We start from the raw sequence: 22,217 nt of genomic DNA, 5'->3' as shown, positions 1-22,217 counted from the left end.
TAGCCTTTTCCTAAACATTAGGAGAACATGCAGAAGACTGAACACCACCCAGGGAGATTATCAGACCATAATGCCTCCAACTAAGGTACCAAAGAGAAATAAAATATGAGGTGGGGGGAGGGGGAGGGTGTGATGGCTCAATAGTTTAAAGATGCTGAGCTAGTCAGCTGGAAGTATGACAGCCTGGATTCAAGAGTCGAGTGCCGTGTGATGGGGTGAGCTCCTGTTCTTGCCCCAGCACCTTGCCCACATAGCAGTTGGAAAGCATGCAAACGCAAGTAGATAAATAGGTATCACTTTGGTGGGAAGATAAAAGTGTTCCGTGCCCCTCTACATATAGTTATGCTGGCCGCATGACCACGGAAGTGTCTTTGGACAATGCTGGCTCCATCAGCTAAGAAATGGAGATGAGCACTGCCCCCTAGTGTTGGACACAATTGGACAGGGAAAACTTTTATCTTTAATTATGACTAAGTTAAGAGTTAACTTGCAGGATCCAATCTGGGTCGGTCACCGAGACCAGAGGTTTAATCTTCTGAGCTTTCTGACTCGTGCTGCAGCCTATCCTCAAGAGAACTTCTCTCTACCAGATTCTAATGTGAGAGAAGTTCTCTGAGGATGGGCTTGTTGTGACTCAGGGCCAGCCTGTGGGTCCGACAGCCGGCTCTGATGTATCGGAGGACTCAGATGTGGGGGAGGAGGGAAACGAACCGGCTGATGATGATTTGGAGGCTTTGCAGAGTCCTCAGCCGGGGACCTCTTCTCAGCTGTGTGAGCCCGAGAGTGCGGAGGATGATGACCCACAGCTGGCCCTGTTCAAGGACGCCCGACGCAGGAGGCAGACGAGCAGGGACAAACAAAGAAAGACTATGGGACTCCTCGGGAGGAGGCACAGGGAGACCACGCCCTGAGCTCTCTATAAAAGAAGTGTTTGGGGAGGGGCTGGTTGCTGAAAGCAACTTTTCCGCTTGAGAAGACAAGCTCTTGTGTTTTTGTTAACTGCGTAATTAAATCTTGGCAGAAGCCTTTTAGCCTTGGACGCTTTCCAGACTCTTCTTTTAATTAGGGGTTGCGAGAAGAGGGCTGGTTCAGAACAGTTTGCTTTCAGCCACCCACCCCTTAATACTACGATGGAGCAGCTTCTTGCCGAGAATGCCCAGCTCAACCAGCAACTCACCTTGCTGGCCACTCAGGTGGCACAACTGCAGGCTCAGGTACATGCTGCCCCCCCACCCAGGAGGAAATGTCAGATAGCTATGCCGGATAAATTTGCTGGTAAACCAGAACTGTTTCCTGCCTTCCTGGGACAATGCCAGCTTTATATCAGCGTGAGAGCAGCTGATTTCCCCACTGACCGAGATAAGGTGGGATTCGTGTTGAGCCTTCTGTCGGGAGATGCAGCTCGTTGGGGCACGCCTCTGTTGGCACAGCCTAGCCCTTTGTTGGATAACTTTGGGGGGTTTTGTGACCATATGCGCCTCATGTACGAGGACCCGATTAAGGCGCAGACCGCCACCCGACGTCTGAAAGCTTTGAGGCAGGGTCAGCGCCCCCTACAGGCCTATATCAGCGATTTCCGGCTGCTTAGCCAGGATTCCGCCTGGAATGAGGCTGCGCTCGTGGATGCCTTTCAGGATGGCTTGTCAGAGGAGATGTTGGATGAGCTGGCCCGCGTGGACATTCCCTCAGACCTGAATGGGCTGATCCATCTTTGTCTGCGGATCGATGCCCGGCTGCAGCAGCGTAAGAGTCGCCGTGCCACCCCACAGACCCCTGCCGCCCCTGTTGTGCGTGAGCCCCCAGTCCAGAGGGAGGAGCCAATGGAGCTGGGTGCCGCCAGGTCCCGTCTATCGGTGACGGAAATGGACAGACGACGAACGGAGGGGTTGTGTTTTTACTGTGGGGACCCTGGACATTTGGCTGCTTCTTGCCCGAAGAAGCGTCAGCGGGCGTCAGTGACCAAGCCTGCCCCGAGAAAGTCCCCTGCTTTGCTATCGGGAAACGGCCCGAGCCCGATCTAGACGGTGTGAAAGATCGGGCGACCCACAACGATCACGCCGAGCGACGCCGTTCCGACGGTGCCTGTGAACCTCCACGGCATTTGATTTTGGAGGCACGACTGATCCTTCCTGGCAAGCCAGAGGGGATTCCGGTCCATGCCTTAATTGACTCTGGGGCTACCACTAACTTTATGGATTCGGCCTTTGTGGCCAAATGGGCTGTTCCCCAGTGTCCGGTGGATCCGCCCATGCTTGTGGAGACCATCGATGGTCGAGTGCTCCTGTCCGGGCCTATCACGGCCGCCACGCAACCCGTGTGTATGGCCATCAGTACCCATGTGGAGGCCATTCAGTTTTACGTCACTTCGGATCTGCACTTCCCCGTGGTCTTGGGACTGGCGTGGCTCCGGGCGCATGATCCACAGATCTATTGGTCTCAGAACTTGGTCACCTTCCCAAGTTTGCAGTGCGTGGACCACACCCGCCATATCTGTGCCGGCCAGGTGGAGGGTTCCCCAGGGGTTTCCTTGCCTCCCGAACTGTCCGACTTTGCTGACGTGTTCAGTGAGTCAGAGGCGGACCAATTACCCCCGCACAGGCCCTACGACTGCTCCATTGACCTAGTCCCTGATGCGCCTCTCCCAGTGGGGCGTTTGTACTCCATGTCGGAGCCCGAGTTGGCTGCATTGCGGGACTTCCTGACAAAGAACTTGGCTCGTGGATTCATCCGGCCCTCGTCCTCGCCAGTGTCTGCGCCCGTGCTCTTCGTCAAAAAGAAGTCGGGCGAGTTACGGCTTTGCTGTGACTACCGGAAACTCAATGCCATAACGGTGCGTAACCGCTACCCGCTGCCCCTCATCCCCGAGCTCTTGGACCGACTCCGGGAGGCTAAGATCTTCACGAAACTGGACCTGCGTGGAGCTTACAACCTCGTCAGGGTTCGGCCGGGTGATGAGTGGAAGACGGCGTTTGGTACTCGCTATGGACATTTCGAGTACACGGTGATGCCGTTTGGCCTGACCAACGCCCCCGCTGTGTTTCAGCATTTTATGAACGACATCTTTCGGGATCTGTTGGACCAGTTTGTTGTGATTTACCTGGACGACATCCTGATTTACTCTCCGTCGCGTGAAGTGCATCATCAGCATCTCCGTCAGGTCCTGCAGCGCCTCCGGAAACATCGGCTGTTTGCCAAGTTGGAGAAGTGCCAGTTCTACCAGGTGACCATTGATTTCTTGGGCCACCGCATTTCTCCTGAGGGCATCGCCATGGAACCGAGTAAAGTTGAGTCGTTGCAGAGTTGGCAACCCCCGCGTCGCGTGAAGGATGTTCAGCGACTTCTTGGATTTGCCAACTACTATCGGACATTCATCCCTGGCTTTGCTGCCTTGACAGCCCCCCTCACCCGGCTCCTGCAGAAGAAGACTCGATTCCAGTGGAACGCCCCCGAACAACAGGCATTCCAAGCTTTGAAGGACGCCTTCATGAAGGAGCCCATCTTGAAGCATCCTGACCCGCAACGGCCGTTTGTCGTGGAGGCGGACGCCTCCGACATTGCCATTGGGGCCGTGTTACTCCAGGCAGCGACGCCCAACGGTACCCATTTCCCTTGCGCGTATCACTCTCGGAAATTGAACCCCTCGGAGCGCAACTATACCATCTGGGAGAAGGAGCTGCTGGCCATCAAGGCAGCGTTCGAGGCTTGGAGGCATCATCTGGAGGGGGCGCGGCATCAGATCGAGGTCCGGACGGACCACAAGAATCTGGAAAGCCTGCAGACCGCTCGGAATTTGAACCAACGCCAGATCCGGTGGTCCCTCTTCTTTGCGAGGTTTGACTTCCGGGTGCGGTACATACCAAGCGGGCACAACCAAAGAGCGGATGCTCTGTCCAGGAAGCCCGAGTACACCCGAGTGGAAGACAAGCTTCCGCCCAGGACAGTGATCCCCGTCGAGTCTTTTGCTGCGGTGCGGGAGCCGGTGGATATACGGGCTCGGATCCGGGAGGCGCAGCAGCAGGAGGCGTGGGTGGCTCAGCGGAAGGAAGAGGTGGGGCCAGATTCGCCTTGGTCGGTCACGGATGGACTCCTGTATTATCGTGACCGGCTCTATGTTCCAGGAGGGCCACTCAGGGGACTCGTCCTCAGCCAGTGTCATGATAACCCGGCTGCGGGGCATTTTGGCCTGTTCAAGACTCTGAACCTGGTCTCCCGTACCTTCTGGTGGCCCCGAGTCCGACACGATGTCCAGTCTTATGTCACCTCCTGCGTCCCATGCAGGCAGGCCAAGTCAGCGACAGGGGCCCCGCCTGGTTTACTGCAGCCTTTGCCAACGCCCAAGAGACCCTGGGGGGCTGTGTCCATGGACTTTCTGACGGATCTACCCCCATCCTCCGGCTTCACGACAGTGTTTGTGGTGGTGGACATGTTGACCAAGATGGCGCACTTCATCCCCTGTCGCGGCTTACCGTCAGCTCGCGCCACTAGTCGCATGTTCATCCAACAGGTGTTCCGGCTGCACGGCCTTCCCGATAGAGTCGTCTCCGATAGGGGGGCCCAGTTTACAGCCCGCTTCTGGCAGGAGTTGATGCGGGCGTTGGACATTAAGGTTTGCCTCTCGTCCGCGCATCATCCTCAGACCGACGGGGGTACCGAGAAGGTCATCGGCATTTTAGAGCAGTATCTGCACTGCTACGTTAACCTGCAGCAGGACAATTGGGTGGACTACTTGGCCATAGCCGAGTTTGCCTTTAACAACTCGCAGCACACTTCCACGCAGATGACACCGTTCTTGGCCAACGTGGGTTATCACCCCCGGTTTTTCCCCCTTTCTCCCGTGGACTCACCGGAGCCGGCAGCGAACGAATTCATGGCGGAGTTACAGGCAATCCATCGGTTGGTGCGACGGCAGCTGGAGAAGGCCAAGGCCGACTACAAGAGGTTCGCCGATCGGTCGAGAAGGGATACGCCTCCACTATCGGTGGGGGATCGGGTCTGGCTGTCCACCAGGAACCTGCCATCCACTCGGCCGGCGAGGAAGCTGGACCACCGTTACCTTGGACCGTTCCCAGTCGAGGCCGTCATCAACCCGGTCGCCTATCGTTTAACTCTGCCACGTTCCCTGCGCGTGCACCCCGTCTTCCATCGGTCCTTGCTGGTCCCCGAACGACCGGCCTGTCCACTTCGCCAGGCGGAACCTCCACCATCAGGAACTCGTGATGGAGGCAGCACCCCCCGAGTACGAGGTCGCCAGCATCAGGGATTCCCGCTGGCTGAAAGGTCGCTTCCAGTACCTGATCGAGTGGAAAGGGTACGGGCCGGAGGACTTCACATGGGAAGACGCGACCGCCGTTCATGCCCCTGCATTGGTGACTGCTTTTCACGAACAGTTTCCATCCCGACCGCATCCGGATCGGCAGACCCGGGGGAAGGGCCCTGCGGTGCGGGATAGTGTTGTGACTCAGGGCCAGCCTGTGGGTCCGACAGCCGGCTCTGATGTATCGGAGGACTCAGATGTGGGGGAGGAGGGAAACGAACCGGCTGATGATGATTTGGAGGCTTTGCAGAGTCCTCAGCCGGGGACCTCTTCTCAGCTGTGTGAGCCCGAGAGTGCGGAGGATGATGACCCACAGCTGGCCCTGTTCAAGGACGCCAGACGCAGGAGGCAGACGAGCAGGGACAAACAAAGAAAGACTATGGGACTCCTCGGGAGGAGGCACAGGGAGACCACGCCCTGAGCTCTCTATAAAAGAAGTGTTTGGGGAGGGGCTGGTTGCTGAAAGCAACTTTTCCGCTTGAGAAGACAAGCTCTTGTGTTTTTGTTAACTGCGTAATTAAATCTTGGCAGAAGCCTTTTAGCCTTGGACGCTTTCCAGACTCTTCTTTTAATTAGGGGTTGCGAGAAGAGGGCTGGTTCAGAACAGGGCTGCAGCACAAGACTGAAAGCTTGGAAGATTAAACTTCTGGTCCCGGTGACCGACCCAGATTGGATCCTGCAACGTTATCCTAGGACACGTATATTTGTCTCTTTTAACTTAGACGTTCTATTTTAAAAGTTCCCTTATATATATATATATATATATATATATATATATATATATATATATATATATATATATATATATATATATATATATATATATATATATATATATATATATATATATATATATATATATATATATATATATATATATATATATATATATATATATATATATATATATATATATATATATATATATATATATATATATATATATGTAGTTTAACTAAAATAGAGAGATCCTTACATTTAACATTGGGATGTACATTGTAGTGGCAGCTCTTTTTAGCCTAAAGGATCAATGTTTTGATTTTTTTTTTTACTGCTCCTCACTTTGGGTTACTGTATTTCCTTCATCTTTATCCATGAAATTGTTTGAGAAGGCTACATTTAGTCTATGGTCCTGACAAGATCTGCAAATACAGCACTGCTGATAAAAAAACTGAAGCTTAAAACAAAACAAACCAAAAATCAGCAAATCAGTATCGTAAAGTGAGCGATCAGAAAAGGGAAGGCAGGAGAAAGAATTGGATGCAAAGGCAGCATCCAGATGGTATAGTGGTTAAATACAAGCCTATCCTTAGTTACAGAAACCCTGTGGATGAAGATCAGTCCCAATATTTTGGCTCAATCTACCTTATCGGGTTGTCACTATGGGGGAATAGAGGACAGAAAGCTCTTTCATTCAATCGTCTTGAAACCTTGAAGAAAGACCAGTAAATAAATCTGAACATGTTAAAAACCTAGTGAGGTTGGCCAGGTAATTGGAGCCTCTTTTTTTTTGGCAAGGTTTAACAATTCATGCTTGAACTTAGTGTGACTTTATCATAACGATTCAAACATATGAAGATGTGCCTCTGTGGACATCAATATGATTAAATAGTCAATTACCGTGCTCAGGTATCATCCTTTCTTATGTTTTCTTGGCCAAACTGTGGTTAAATCATTGCTGACTTTGGAAACTGTTGACCCCTGCAAGTTTCCTTCCCTCCTGAGTTCATGCAGGAAAGAAGGAATTATGCTCCCTCGTTATTGTGTGTCTATCAGTCTCTCTCCCATGCTGTTCTACCCTTGTGTTACTCTTGGCTACCTTATTTTCCCCATTCTTATTTCTCCTCCGCACGGCTGTTGGTGGAATTCTGATGGCTCTTGTTTTATGCCTAAACAGTTCTAGTTTTCCCTACCATATGGTCATCCTGATGTTACCATTTGCCTCAATCATCCTTTTTGTAGTTGCTTGAACATCTTAATTGATCTCATGAGCTATGTTAGGGATTTATAACAGACATCAATGTAATTCATCTCATAAGCACGTAACTGTCTTTCTCTCCAATCGGAAGCGTGAATCTCGTGCATCTATAAATATGCCCCAAACAGCTTTTTATCCCTGTGGTGATATAAACATCTTGGAAGGATTGTCAGGATTGCATAGAAGGCTTTTGTAAAAGGAAGTATTTCAGTGTGTTATCTCTATTTGCATTTTTGATCCAATTCTCTTTTGTTTGAAGTAGCAGGGAGCAGAAAGGATTTTTAGTAGAAGTAGAAAGGTTGTTATAACCCTAGCATGATTTTCTCATGTTAGCATCCTGCAACATGGTCATATTTTGGAGTAAATCTATGAAATATTCTGGTTTGTTCTTTTGCTGCTCTTAGGATTTTTCCTAAGGATTTTTTTAAAAAAATAATCTGTAGCATACCAAAAAAATGAACATCTACATGAAACTGCCCAGAATACAGGTTTGTAATTTTCTGCTCCAGAAATCATGGAGCTTTCGATGGCGAATATGATTGCATTATTAATACAGATATCTACTGGTTCAGTTGTGAAACTTCACTGTGATGTTTGGCACATGTCCTTTACCCATCTATGAGTATTACATTAAATGTGAATGGGACTAATTAATACTTTAACCATTTTTTTAACTCTCCCAAATCTAAATGTCTATTTCTCCATCTGTCCAATATGCATCTGTAATCTTTATCATTATGTAACAATAAGCTGAGACAACATCCTGATCGTGGTTTCATCTACCAATGTGTGAAGGAACAATGAGAATGCATGGATTGGTTCCAACAATCTACAGCAACATTGTCCCCCAGCCAAGATGCTCATGATTCTAATCTAAAAGGAATGGCATCATTAAGTTTAGCAACTTAGTTCTGGCAACTATATTTAGATGTCAGTCAGTAGGACATCAGCATGGGAGAAATGGTGGAACAGAAGGAATCCTCAAAAGATTGAAGCCAGACTCACTTCAGTAAACTTCTGAAGAGTGCAAACAAAAGTTCCTCAAACAGAACAATTTCTGCAGGAATGGTCCTTCAACTAGAAATAGGTTTTGCAAAGTTCAGTGTTTAAGCATGATGACTATGTTGAATGGAAGAACATGTGTACTAAGTTCAGTTTCTCTTTTATCTCATATCCTCACCTTCTCCTGTTACACCAGTTTGCTACCTGTGATGGTTGACTTTTTCCTACTTTTTGAACTATGCTTTGATCTCCTGGAGCCCACTGTTGGCAGAAATCCATGTTGGTCAAATGCTAACATAAAGTTACTTTTCTCCTCAGCAAGCCTATCTGTCAGGCCCCAAGAACCAACAAAGACACATAAAATTACTTCCGAGCAGTTTCCAAAAACTGTCCACATCTACAGACAGAAATCTTCCCAGCTAAAGCAACTACTTGCACAATTAAATATATACTCTAAGAATTTCTAGGGAGGAGTTGCCGTGACTTTCTTTCAACCAAACTTGCCTCTTGCTTCTCTGGAATGCAGCCCCTCACTCTTGGGAATCCACGCTACATTCCACTCCTAGTTACATGATAGTCACTCCTAGTTACATGATAGTAAACTTGGAAGAGAGCTCTCAGTGAACAGCTTCCCATTTATCTTCTTGTTGTTTTTTAACCAGGTTTCGTGAATTGCATCCATAAGTTAATGAGATGAGGACAATTTCCTCATTAGAAGGACATTCTTGCAAACCTCTATTATGAAAAGCGATGACCTCTTCCTGTGGAGAAAACAGCCTTGTCCAGCAGAGAAAATTAAAGATTGTCTTTCAGGGCTTTTGAACCCGTGCTATCCAAACCAGAAAAACAGAACAAAGATGTCTTGAACTATAGTTTATCGTTTCATATTGGGGCGATCCCAGGAATGTCATATTACTTTTTCCAGCTGCTCCTCTTGGTTTTCTTATGTGAGATGGAACAGTGAGGTGACAGTAAAATCATGTTTGTCCTTAGCAGTAGTGAGGGTGCAGTTGATACAGAATTCCTTTCATCATTATCTTTAATCTTTAACAAATAGAAGTTAACTTCTCTGCCTCTTTGCATTTCTCAGTAGAAAGGTCAACTTCTATTTGTTGCTCCTCTTATCTGATAAGGACCCAACCAAATCTCACATATGGAGGTTGGTGTCTCCATATGCGCTATTTATCTTCCTTGTACTTGAAGATTTTGATTCATTTACTTACATTTTAATATTATAAAATTAAAGTAAAGGTAAAGGCTCCCCTGCACATGCGTGCTAGTCGTTTCCGACTCTAGGGGCCGGTGCTCATCTCCGTTTCAAAGCCGAAGAGCCAGCTCTTGTCCAAGGACGTCTCCATGGTCATGTGGCTGGCATGACTAGACCCAAAGGCACACAGAACGCTGTTACCTTCCCACCGTAGTGGTCCCTATTTTTCTACTTGCATTTTTACATGCTTTCGAACTGCTAGGTTGGCAGAAGCTGGGACGAGTAACAGGCGCTCACTCTGTTATGCGGCACTCGGGATTCGACCCACCAAACTGCCGACTATCTGATCGACAAGCTCAGCATCCTAACCCACTGAGCCACCGCGTCCCTATTATAAAATTACTGATATGTTATTATTTTCATTATATTATACTATTGTACTTTATCACTGTACTTTAGCTTCAATATTTCATCCTAATTTCTTGTTTTATGTCTTATATTTACACATACCACTTGTCAACTGATATATAATCCATGACTTATGACCAGTCCCTTAGCAACTTTTCAAAGTTAAACAGACACATATATTTTAGGCATTTGACAACCAACCTGCATTTACAGCTGTCCACGACACCCTGTGGTCACATGGCCGTGATTTATTATGATTTTACCAGAGTTTCTGGCCAAAACTGGCCCATAGCAAACAATGGGTTTGCTTAACAACTATGATGTTCACTTAAAGACCTGGGCAGTCACTTAATGACTGCAGTATTCATTCAACAACTTCCACAAAAAGGTTGAAAAATGGATCCAGTCACGTGACCGTCATAACTTACGATGATAATTACCAGGCTAAATCACGGTTGTAAATCAAGGACTATTTGCATTTATATTCATTTATTTTTTAGGGTTTATATCATCGTTTTCTAGCAGTTCCCAAATATCAAATCAATGCTTACTTTACATCACTGAAATTGCTGCCCCTGCTCTTTGAGTATTACGTTGATAAAATGAAGAGCTGGTTTATGATCTGACCATTTGTCTGCTTTAAACTTATTATTGCAAGCTTGAGCCCCAATTACTTTTTTTGTCTAGTAAAGTACCCACTGATAGAGAAGTGAGAACTGATGCCTAAAAGTTTAATGTATTCTGCAAAGCAAGTATGCAAACATGGTTAAAGAAGCAATCAATCCACCAAATCATTTTTTTAAAGCTATTAACCTCCCCAAATCTTATTCAGGGACACTCCTATATGCTGTTCATACAGAGGCAACATTTGAGGAAAGAATCAGCCTGCCTAACAGAAAAGCAAAGGAACTCCTAGCATCAGGCTGCTGTGGGTGTCTTAATCCAGAAACAGCTGCTTTAAAATGTACATTTTTTTTATTATAACACTGACTCTTGTTTATTGTTATTGATTTTATTGGATTAGTATTGCCTCACTGCACCCTGTGGGACTATTAACAAAAAGCTAGCAAAGCATTAAAGCAAAGCCAAGCTTTTGGTGTATTGCGCTTACAGCATTTGCTTTTTTCTTTTCTTTTCTTTTCTTTTCTTTTCTTTTCTTTTCTTTTCTTTTCTTTTCTTTTCTTTTCTTTTTCTTTTTTCTTTTCTCTTCTTTTCTTTCCTTCTTTCCCTCCCTCCCTCCCTTTCTTCCCTCCTTTCTTCCCCTTTTTTTCTTCAGTTAATTGCTAGAAGAGAGCTGTTCATTAAAACATTCCAAATCCAATAAGCAAATTAGATTCTACAGAAAATCAGGTGGTGAAGTCCTTGGTTCAATTTATTATTTATTATTTCTTAAGATGCTCAAGTAAGAGGCATTGATTTGTTGTTGTCTGGTTTGTTTACTTATGTTTTGCCTTGGGAAATGTTACTTGCCAGATGTTGCTAAAGTACAATTCCCAACATTCCTCCATTTCATCTGTGCTGCTTGATACTTGTGGGAGTTGCAGTTTAGCAACATCTGAAAAACCACAGGTTCTTCACCCTGGTCTATATGGTATGGCTAGGTCTACCACATGTTTATTAATTTTCCCTAGCTTGACCACCATAGCTTTTATCAGTTGGATGACAACTATTAATTCAAGTTGTGAAGTTTTGCCTGACGTTTTGTGTTCATGCTAGGAAAAGCCGCTGACACGGTTTTTAAAAGGGGAGCAGACAGAATCATAAGGAATAACTTGAACAAAGTTTCTTAGCACTGATAGATAAATTAACTTTCCCTGTTCAGAGGCAGTTTACCTCCTGTGAAGGTTAGTCACAGGAGAACAGGACCAAAAAATATCATTGATTGTCTTCAGGCTTTACTTGGTGTTTCCTAGAAGCATGGGGCTGGGCTAGGATGGAGAATAAAATATTTGACTCAATATGCTTTTGATCTGGTCCAGTCAGGCTTCTTATACAGTACAGGCTTTCAGGTGCTTCTGGACCATGATGAAATCTCATAAAGATCAGATATGGACTTGTTAAATACGACTACAATTGAACCCCAAATTTCTCTTGTTAAGCAAGACAGTTGTTAAGTGAGTTTTGCCCCATTTTGCGACCTTTCTTGCTACAGTTGTTAAATGAGTCACTTTATCTGTTAAGTTAGTAGCACAGCTGTTAAGTGAATGTGGCTTCCCCATCCACTTTGCTAATCAGAAGGTCGTAAAAGGGGATCACATGAGCCCAGGACACTGCAACCGTCATAAATATGAGTCAGTTACCAAGCATCTGAATTTTGATCACATGACCATGGGGATGCTGTAGCGGTCGTAACTGTGAAAAAAGGTTATGTCACTTTTTTTTTAGTGTTGTTGTAACTTTGAACAGTCACTACACAAATGGTTATAAGTTGAGGATTATCTGTAGTCCTTCTTTTCCATTAACATGTCACTTTTTTTTGTTTGTCTAAAATCCTTCCCTCTCTCTCCTGCCCTTCCTTCCTTCATTTCTTCTTCCAGGCTTTTTTTCCCTCTGTTCCCTCCTTTCAAATCCCTTTTTTGCCAGCTTTTGAAATCTTTTGCCAAGATTTCAAATGTAAAATTTTCCACCAAGATTTCTTTGAAAAATATTAATGGGCACACTTGAAAAACCAGCCTTGCCCTTCCCTCCATCGTCTAATTTCAGACTCTGAGGGGGCAGATCAAGCAGATGGTTGGCATGAAGGAGGAGGATTCAGAGCTTAAAGTCCTGGTGAAACATCTCTGAAATCAGTGGGAGAAGCATAGACCTGACATTTGATAGAGGCCTGGGAAAAACAAAACGTTCCAGACAAAGGTCAAGTCTGTTTGCCCGTTATTTTTCAAATGCAACCATCATGGGCAATTGATCCTGTAGTTCCATTGAGAAACTTTTGTGTAGAAGGCAGTTCTGGAATTATTTCAGAGAGGGGACCGATATACAAGATTATTGAGACATACAAGCAATGATTCTCCACCATCACTACTACTGCCACCCAGCCCAGCCCATATATTCACAATAATATACAGTAAAAATAATAATAGGAGTGGAATGAGAGAATATCACAAAAGTTGGATAGTGAAATGGGAAAGTGGAGTTGATGAAATTCTGGGAAAAAAGGAGCTGAGAAGTTTAAAGTAGAAAAGTACCAGTGTTACATGGATATGATATTGTAGAAACAAAGATGAAGGGTCCTTAGTGCTCTCTGAGCTTGATTGTTTTCTGGTAGATGTTTCATTACCCAAACTAGGTAAAATCATCAATGCTAGTCATGCACTGATGATATTACCTAGTTTGGGTAATGAAATGTCCACCAGGGGAAAAAAAACAGCTCAGAGAGTACTAAGGACCCCTCACTTTTTCTTATCTTTTGCTTTATTTCTTACTCCCCTTCTGGGCTTTGTATATAATTTCTTTTTTTTACCAAGAAAGGGAATAGTGTGATGGATTTAGCTGCTGAGTTTTTGAAAGCGATGGATTTGTCCATGTCTTCTACTCAAGAAGGCTCTTCACAGCCTTTCTTTGGACTTCTATTGAAGCTAGTAATTAACAAAGTTAATAGTTTCTATCACAAGTCCTTTTATGTTGCTGAGAAATTTCTATTTCAGATTTAGGGGTGAGCAGAATTAGCACCTACAGGCATTTACAACATTAGTATTGCTATATCATTCAAGGGAGTTTTTCATGCTATCAGTTCTTACTATAAAGTTTGTTCATGAGAAAGCTGCATTTTATAAATGTCATGGACAAATGATTGTTGCTTGCAAATTTAGCTCATTTTATTAGTCACTGTTGATCACAGAGGAGGGATTAAATGATGAATTAATTGCTCTATGGGCAATTAATTTATGATTACTTGTCCATTGAGTTGCTTCGCTAAAACTGCCACACTATCAGAGGCTGTTTTTACACACATGCAGTAGTTCATTTATTGATATTCTCTTATTTCTTTTTGATTTTCTTTTTGTTACCATAAAATAAGAACAGGCCAGACACCTGTTTCCCCAAATAAGGATTAACAGGTAGAAATAAAAGAACCAAACCTGCAAACAGAGTTTAATTAAAACAACAGGAACTCTGAAAAGCTGTTGGAACACTTTGCCTACCTACCATGGAGAGGCAACTATTACATTTGATTTAATTACAGAATATTATTATTAATCAAGTCCAAAATGTGTAAGAGCTAAACATAACAACTCTGAAGTCCAGTAATCTAACAGTGAAGTTGTCTGGAAACTTGAAGCAAACAAATAAATGAATAAAGGATGGCTATTCCAGAAAAAATAATGTTATTTAAGATTATTAAGAGGGGTAACTTGGTATAATGGTCCCTGGCTACACAGGCAATATTTGAGATATAATTTTTAGGGAACTGAAAATAAAAATTCAGCCACTAAGTTTTATATGTAACTCTAGTCAGTACATATGAAATGTCTACACTTACACTTTGATTTCTTTTCTCTTTTTTCATTTTTAGTTATATCAATCGGTTTTGAATTCCACAATAAAAGATAAGATCAGAGCTCAGCATATCAAAGAACACCTTGTTAGATTTGATCTGAATAATGAAAATCCCCCCAAATGTTAATATGAAATTCTTCCTCTAGGGTTTCACTTCAGATTAACTGTACTGCTTGTGGGAGAGTATATTTTTGTATATAACTCTGAATTTTGTTGACCTTTTTTTTGTACTTTTTAAATGGGTGCCATTTCTCTTCCAATCATTAAAAGCTTTTGCCTTCAAACACCTAATAAATAATCTTCTTTTATCCCCTGATTCACTCTCTGATTCTTTCTACCCACAAACAGTGCAAAAATGGCAAGCTCTGCAAAGCGAAGAACAAGAAAGAATCTGGAAAATCACAAAGGCTCAAATCTGTAAAATATACCTTAGCTGACATTCATATTTGAACATAAGATGCCCATGGTAATATTAACTTCAATCAGAAATAACCTCAAATTAATTGATGATGGGGATGATACTGCTAACAAGGGCTCAGACGGACTAAGCCCCTCGTGCACATATAAAGCGTGTGAAACTGCAAAACACTTTTTTTCCTTTGGATTATATGCTTCACCAGTGGTTTTAAAGCAGTGGAGGCAATCCAGTCTTGATTGTATATATTCAGGACTCAGGATCAGATTTCAAGAGACGCATCTGTCAAATTCAGTGGCATCTGGATGAATCCCATGCAGCACTTAGGGTACAATGAAAAATAAACACCCAGGTGGCCTCAAGAACTCTCAGGGAGAGTGCTAATGACCAGATGACTGCAAAATAAATAAATAAAAATCCTTCCAAGCTTCTCCCCCCAATCCAGTCAGAACTAATCCTTCCATCGCCCCCACTATCCTTCCAGAACCAATGAAGCTTCTTGGATGAGAAGTGAAACATCTTCCTCAAGGGGGAAAAAAAACCAGTCTGGATGACTGAGGATCTCCACAGATAGTGATTTTTTTAAAAAACAACAACAGCCAATAAAGTACTTTACAACAATTAGTTGAATCCTTATGGAATTAAATCTACACACACACATACCCACAGAGAGAGAAACAGACAGACAGACAGATTAAAGTATTACTAACTAATGGGTGGATATCTTGATTCTCTGCCTTTATTTTGCAATCAACCACATCTGGCTCAACAGACTTACTAATCACTCAGTACTGCAACAAAATTTGTAACAAGATTTTTATAAATAGACAAGATTCCTAACAATGACTCTGTAGATTTCTCGACCAGTTCTCCCTGCTTTGTAAGAACCAACAAGACAGGGAAAACAGAGCTGCTTCCTAAAACATGGACATTGAGAAACACAGGGAGGGCTGCACATGTTCTGTTCTGGATTCCATGATCAGATGGGAGACAAAATAGGGATATAAGAATGGAGCAGTCAGCAACATTCCAAGTCTTTACCCATTTGTTTTCCAATAGGGCTAAACTGGGGAAATTTTCCTTTTAGGCCTTTTCCCTCCATAGCTTCCAATTAGATGGTCCAATTCTGTTATTTTGTCAGCTCTTTTACATAATCTTTTCTTAAGACAAATGAAGAAGAAAGAATAAAAAATAAATGGTTGAAAACATTTTTGCCATTTCAATTAAAGTAATTTAAAATTTAGGGGACATATCAAATGAGATGTTTACTTGTTGGTTGTTTAAAAACAAGAACAGGAAGCATTTGATCAGTGACATGTTCCCATCTGTTTGTCCAATTGACAATAGTACATTACAAAGACCTAACAAAGACAAAACTTTATCACCTTCAACAATAGGACACCTTCATCAACAGAATGAAGATTCATAGCATCTTCATTCTATTACATACTGTGAATGGACCAGCCAATACATCATTAAAGGAACTTATAAAAATTTGGTCTGTACTATTTTCAACAGTACTGATTCTGCCAGTCTTCAGGATTGTCATAGACATAATGTCAAGCAAAACTCCAAAAATAGGCTGGACAAAATTATTGGCACCCTTAACTTAATATTTGGTTGCACACCCTTTGGAAAAAATAACTGAAATCAGTCGCTTCCTATAACCATCAATAAGCTTCTTACACCTCTCACCCGGAATTTTGGACCACTCTTCCTTTGCAAACTGCTCCAGGTCTCTCTTATTGGAAGGGCGCCTTTTCCCAACAGCAATTTTAAGATCTCTCCACAGGTGTTCAATGGGATTCAGATCTGGACTCATTGCTGGCCACTTCAGAACTCTCCAGCGCTTTCTTGCCATCCATTTCTGGGTGCTTTTTGATGTATGTTTGGGGTCATTGTCCTGCTGGAAGACCCAAGATCTTGGACGCAAACCCAGCTTTCTGACACTGGGCTCTATAGTGCGACCCAAAATCCTTTGGTAATCCTCAGATTTCATGATGCCTTGCACACATTCAAGGCACCCAGTGCCAGAGGCAGCAAAACAACCCCAAAACATCATTGAACCTCCACCATATTTCACTGTAGGTATTGTGTTCTTTTCTTTGTAGGCCTCATTTCATTTTCGGTAAACAGTAGAATGATGTGCTTTACCAAAAAGCTCTATCTTGGTCTCATCTGTCCACAAGACGTTTTCCCAGAAGGATTTTGGCTTACTCAAGTACATTTTGGCAAACTGTAATCTTGCTTTTTTATGTCTCTGTGTCAGCAGTGGGGTCCCCCTGGGTCTCCTGCCATAGTGTTTCATTTCATTTAAATGTCGACGGATAGTTCGCACTGACACTGATGCTTCCTGAGCCTGCAGGACAGCTTGCATTCCTTTGGAACTTGTTTGGGGCTGCTTATCCACCATCCGGACTATCCTGCGTTGCAACCTTTCATCAATTTTTCTCTTCTGTCCACGACCAGGGAGATTAGCTACAGTGCCATGGGTTTCAAACTTCTTGATAATGTTGTGCACTGTGGACAAAGGCAAATCTAGATCTCTGGAGATGGACTTGTAACCTTGAGATTGTTGATATTTGTCCAGAATTTTGGTTCCCAAGTCCTCAGACAGTTCTCTTCTCCTCTTTCTGTTGTCCATGTTTAGTGTGGCACACACAGACACACAATGCAAAGACTAAGTGAACTTCTCTCCTTTTTATCTGCTTTCAGGTGTGATTTTTATATTGCCCACACCTGTTACTTGCCCCAGGTGAGTTTAAAGGAGCATCACATGCTTGAAACAATCTTGTTTATCCACAATTTTGAAAGGCTGCCAATAATTTTGTCCAGCCCATTTTTGGAGTTTTGTTTGACTTTATGTCCAATTTGCTTTTTTTCCTCCCTTTTTTTGTTGTGTTCCAATACACAGAAAGGGAATAAACCTGTGTATAGCAAAACATGTGTTCCTGCAATACTTTTCTGTGATAAATAGTTGATTTTCTGGAAAAATTTCTGGGGTGCCAACAATTTTGGCCATGACTGTATATATATCTGAGGAAGAGCTGCAGTTTCAACATAGAACCAATTGTTTGCTTAGTTTGGGAACCTGCTTCTTCATTGGAAGTGAGTTAATACATAGTCTCAGAGAAGATTCCACACACACCCCTTACTAAAGTGCATAATGGAATGGTGGATAATCCCTGGAAAATATTTCTTTGTATTTAAATTATCCAGTACTTCTCCAAAATGGCCAAAGTTTTCAGGCATTTGGGTTACATTTGCTCAAAGTCTCTTTTTAAAATATTTGTCAGCCCTTGTCACGAGGAGGCAGGACAATTTATAGAAATTGCAACACGTCCCTGTGATGTGTTTTGTCCTTTTCCCTCTAATATCAAACTTCAAAGATGAAAGGATGCTTTAGATGAAACACAATTTAATTATTTTATTTCATAATGGGATTCTGGGAATCTTTCCTATCTGATGTTGTTAAATATGACAAATGAAAAGAGAGTTTGTATTCCCAGTTACAATGATTTAATGTACGCTTTTGAAGGATCAAGCATTTCCCAGTAGGGTCACTGGATAAAGCCAGGGCCGTCCAATTCTGGAATGAGACTTCTCAGAGAAGAAGGTGAAAGAGTTGCTAGAGCTCGCTCAGAAGTGCAAAGGCAGAAGTGGTTCTGAAGAAATCAAGGCAGACATGGTGGCCTCATTGTAGCAGACGTTTATCGTGATGATCACCCAAATAAAAGGTTCTCTCCCTCCTTCATTGCTCCCTGGCTGGCTGAAAAGAAGAAAACCAAACTTAATGTAATACTAAACATATCACTCAAAACAGGAATTGGGTATGCTTAGTCTAATGAAAAGAAGGACTAGGGGAGAATGAAATCACTGTTCCAACATTTGAGGGGCTCCTACAAAGATGAGGGGGTCAAACTATTTTCCAAAGCACCAAAAGGCAAGACAAGAAACAATGGATGGAGACTAACCCAGGAGAGAAGCAACCTAGAACTAAGGAGAAAATTGACTGGACAATTATTTGTCTGAAATGGTATAGGGTCTCCTGATGATCTAGAAGACCTCCAAGCCTCCTTTCAATTCTATTATTCCATGTTCTAACTATCTCTCACTAATAAAGAAGAATGCTTATAACTCAGTCTTGAAATGAGGGGTCCTTGGTGCTGTCTGAACTTGGTTGTTTTCCTGCAGACATTTAATTACCCAAACTAGCTAATATCATCAGTGCCAGTAACATTGATAATGTTACCTAGTTTGGGTAATGAAAATCTGCAAGGAAGCAGCCAGGTACAGTCTCTTTCTCTCACTTTTTGTGAAAGTTTTACCAGGGCTATCTGTAGAACAGAGAGAGCAAAGGCTTACCTTAAACTAAGGTTTTATTTATTTATTCATTAAATTTGTATACCACCCATCTCTTTACCAAGCAACTCTGGAATGGAAACAACGTTTCAAATTATCCCATTCAATTAATAGCCTCCTCCCCCAAAAGCACCACTTGGTGAGCCAAGATAACAGGATGTTCTAGGCAGATTAATGGTTTTTTGTCACTACTCTGGGTAAAGGGTAGGCCCAATCTTTGGCTTTCCAATGGTCCTTTTGAGAACTTGGACTTCCTTGCCAGCATTTTTCTTTAATATCATCATTCTTCTTTGGATTGATGTAATCAATATCATAGCTAGTATGATCCTGCTTTGTTCTGTTCTAATTGTCAAGTCTTATGTGACCAATGAGCTAAAATGCTTCTTACCTAGTATAAAGGTAAAGGTAAAGGTTCCCCCGCACATGCGTGCTAGTTGTTTCTGACTCTAGGGGCCGGTGCTCACCTCCGTTTCAAAGCCGAAGAGCCAGCACTTGTCCGAGGACATCTCTGTGGTCATGTGGCCGGCATGACTAGATGCCAAAGGCGCACGGAATGCTGTTACCTTCCCACCATAGTGGTCCCTATTTTTCTACTTGCATTTTTACGTGCTTTCGAACTGCTAGGTTGGCAGAAGCTGGGACGAGTAATAGGCACTCACTCTGCTACGCGGCACTCGGGGTTCGACCTGCCAAACTGCCTACCTTCTGATCGACAAGCTCAGTGTCCTAACCCACTGAGCCACCGCATCCCTAGTGTAGATAATAATAAAAAGGATAAACCAGTGGTAGAAATGAGTATATCTCCTGTATTCCCCCACATATGGACAATTGTGAGACAAGCCTACTTGTCTTCCCTCCCCAGCTCCAGAGTGCTGTATATTCAGATTTTTCCTTCTGCTTGCTTAATTTGCATCCTCTCCTTTACATATTATGCCCCCATCTTAGGCCTTCCTGATTTCCTTTCTGTCACAGTCCTCTCAACTATCTGTAGCCTCATCAAAACAGATTTGCATACAACATTGTGAAGATGGAATCTGGAAGGTTTAAAATATGCTTTTCTGTTTCATTAGGTATTCTAATGAATGGATTTTTTTGGTGAAAGTTGTGGTCTTTTGTGATCCACCTTCTTTCAAGTATTTGATGCTTATATATATGTATTCAGAAGATTTACTTCCACCCAGTGCACTTTCTTGATTTTTCTTCCCTCACATAGTTTATCCAAGTTGAAAACCATTCTCCATCCTCTTCTTTCCCTGATCTCCACCACAATTCTATTATTTCCAGTTCTTAGGATGTTCTTCCAAACTAGAAAATGTCTTGAAGTTCATATTTCTGCTGATTATTCCTGTAGTAGTACAAATCAAACATTCCACATAACTGTCACATGGAAAACATTGTAAAACTACCATAAAAGAAAGTACACCCATTTGATCCACCTTAAACCAAGACTAGCTCTATCACCCTCAGTGGAAAAACAGCTCCATCCTTTGCCAGCAAATAATTTATATGTCCTGGGATTTCCAGAGTGAGTTGTAAAATTTATCTTTTACACACCCAGCCCAGGGAGTTTTGAAACATAAAATGATGCTGTAAGTGAACATTACCCAGAATGTAGCCATTCAGCGTGAAAATGTTAGATAGTAATATCTCAGTCACTTATATTACATTATCTTTCAGAGAGCTTTGGGGAAATATGGCTGGGATGATCAGAAAAGTCAGAAAACAAGAACAACATCTTGAACTTCTGCCATGCTATAGCAATCACATTATTCTTACTAGTGTAGGTGAGGGCTACAACATACATAAAAAGTGAAACATTCCTTAGCGTTTGCTACTTCATGTAATCATGGGGCCTCTTAACTTTCTATTCTGCTTATGTTTATGTGTAGGAAAATCCTATTCAATCTTATTCAGCTCTACTTAAAGTTAAGGTTAGGGTTAGGCCAGGGGTAGGCAACCTTGGCTCTTTTATGAGTCATGGACTTCAACTCCCAGAATTCCTGAATTCTGGGAGCTGAAGTCCATGAGTCATAAAAGAGCTAAGGTTGCCTACCCCTGGGTTAGGCGTAAGGGTTTCTTGAAATCAGGACCAGAAACCTACTTCATGATTACATTCAGGGAGGTTTTGTATGGAAAGTGACCCTTTAAACATTGCATTTTGCCTAAATGTGTATCTTGTACAAAATGTGTGTGACAAGCTTGTAAAACAATTAATCCCAGATCTCTCCTCAATGCATAAAATATAGGACTAGATGTATCTAGCAGAAGGTTGAGAAAATGTCTCAGACAGAGTTCTTGAAGGCCATTACAGAAACGTTCTAAAGTTCTCCTCTGAAGAAGAATCATCCCATCACTTCTCCCAGATCTTCCTAGGGTAGGAAATTGTTATCTTAAGAACTTGTTCTTCTTTAATTATGTTTCTTTATTCTGTGTGGCTGTTGTTTTAAATAATTTGTGCTTTTCCTTGATGGATTTTATGAAGTTTTTAGGTAATGACATTTCATTAACAATATACGTATGCTTTGGGTTGTTTTTTTGATAGAAATCTGTAAATCAAAAAGTTATTTTCTACTTTCAGCCTGTAAGAAGGAATTTTGATCTCTATGGCTAAAGAAATATTTATTCTGTTCTGTGGGGTTGGCCTTCAAGTAGTAGAAAATAGTTGATTTGTAGAACTTCAGATTTCTTTGTTTATGCTTAGTAGATTCAAGAAGTTTTTTTTTAATCATTCTTCATGTGACTAATGTAATGGATCAGTTACATGCTCTCCAGAGAATCCTTCCTCCCTCCCTCCCTCCCTCCCTCCCTCCCTCCCTCCTTCCTAACATTTTCTCACAAGTCCAGGGTCTGCTCTCTCTTTTTTTTATGAACCAAGTGTTGCAGCATTGGTTGCAACAGGAATTGACTACCCATTTTGTCACCCAAGACTGCTTTCATGCCTAAGGTGGGAATGAGACCTTACAGTCTAAGTTGTATGTTTAATTGATTTCTTTCTGTTAAATTTCCTGTTGCTAGCCACCTAGTAAACCACTTT

The sequence above is a fragment of the Vipera berus genome (genome assembly GCF_964194415.1).
Source record: "Vipera berus genome assembly, chromosome: 1".
In the NCBI taxonomy this organism is placed as follows: domain Eukaryota; kingdom Metazoa; phylum Chordata; class Lepidosauria; order Squamata; family Viperidae; genus Vipera; species Vipera berus.
This window is presented reverse-complemented; position numbering follows the sequence as displayed.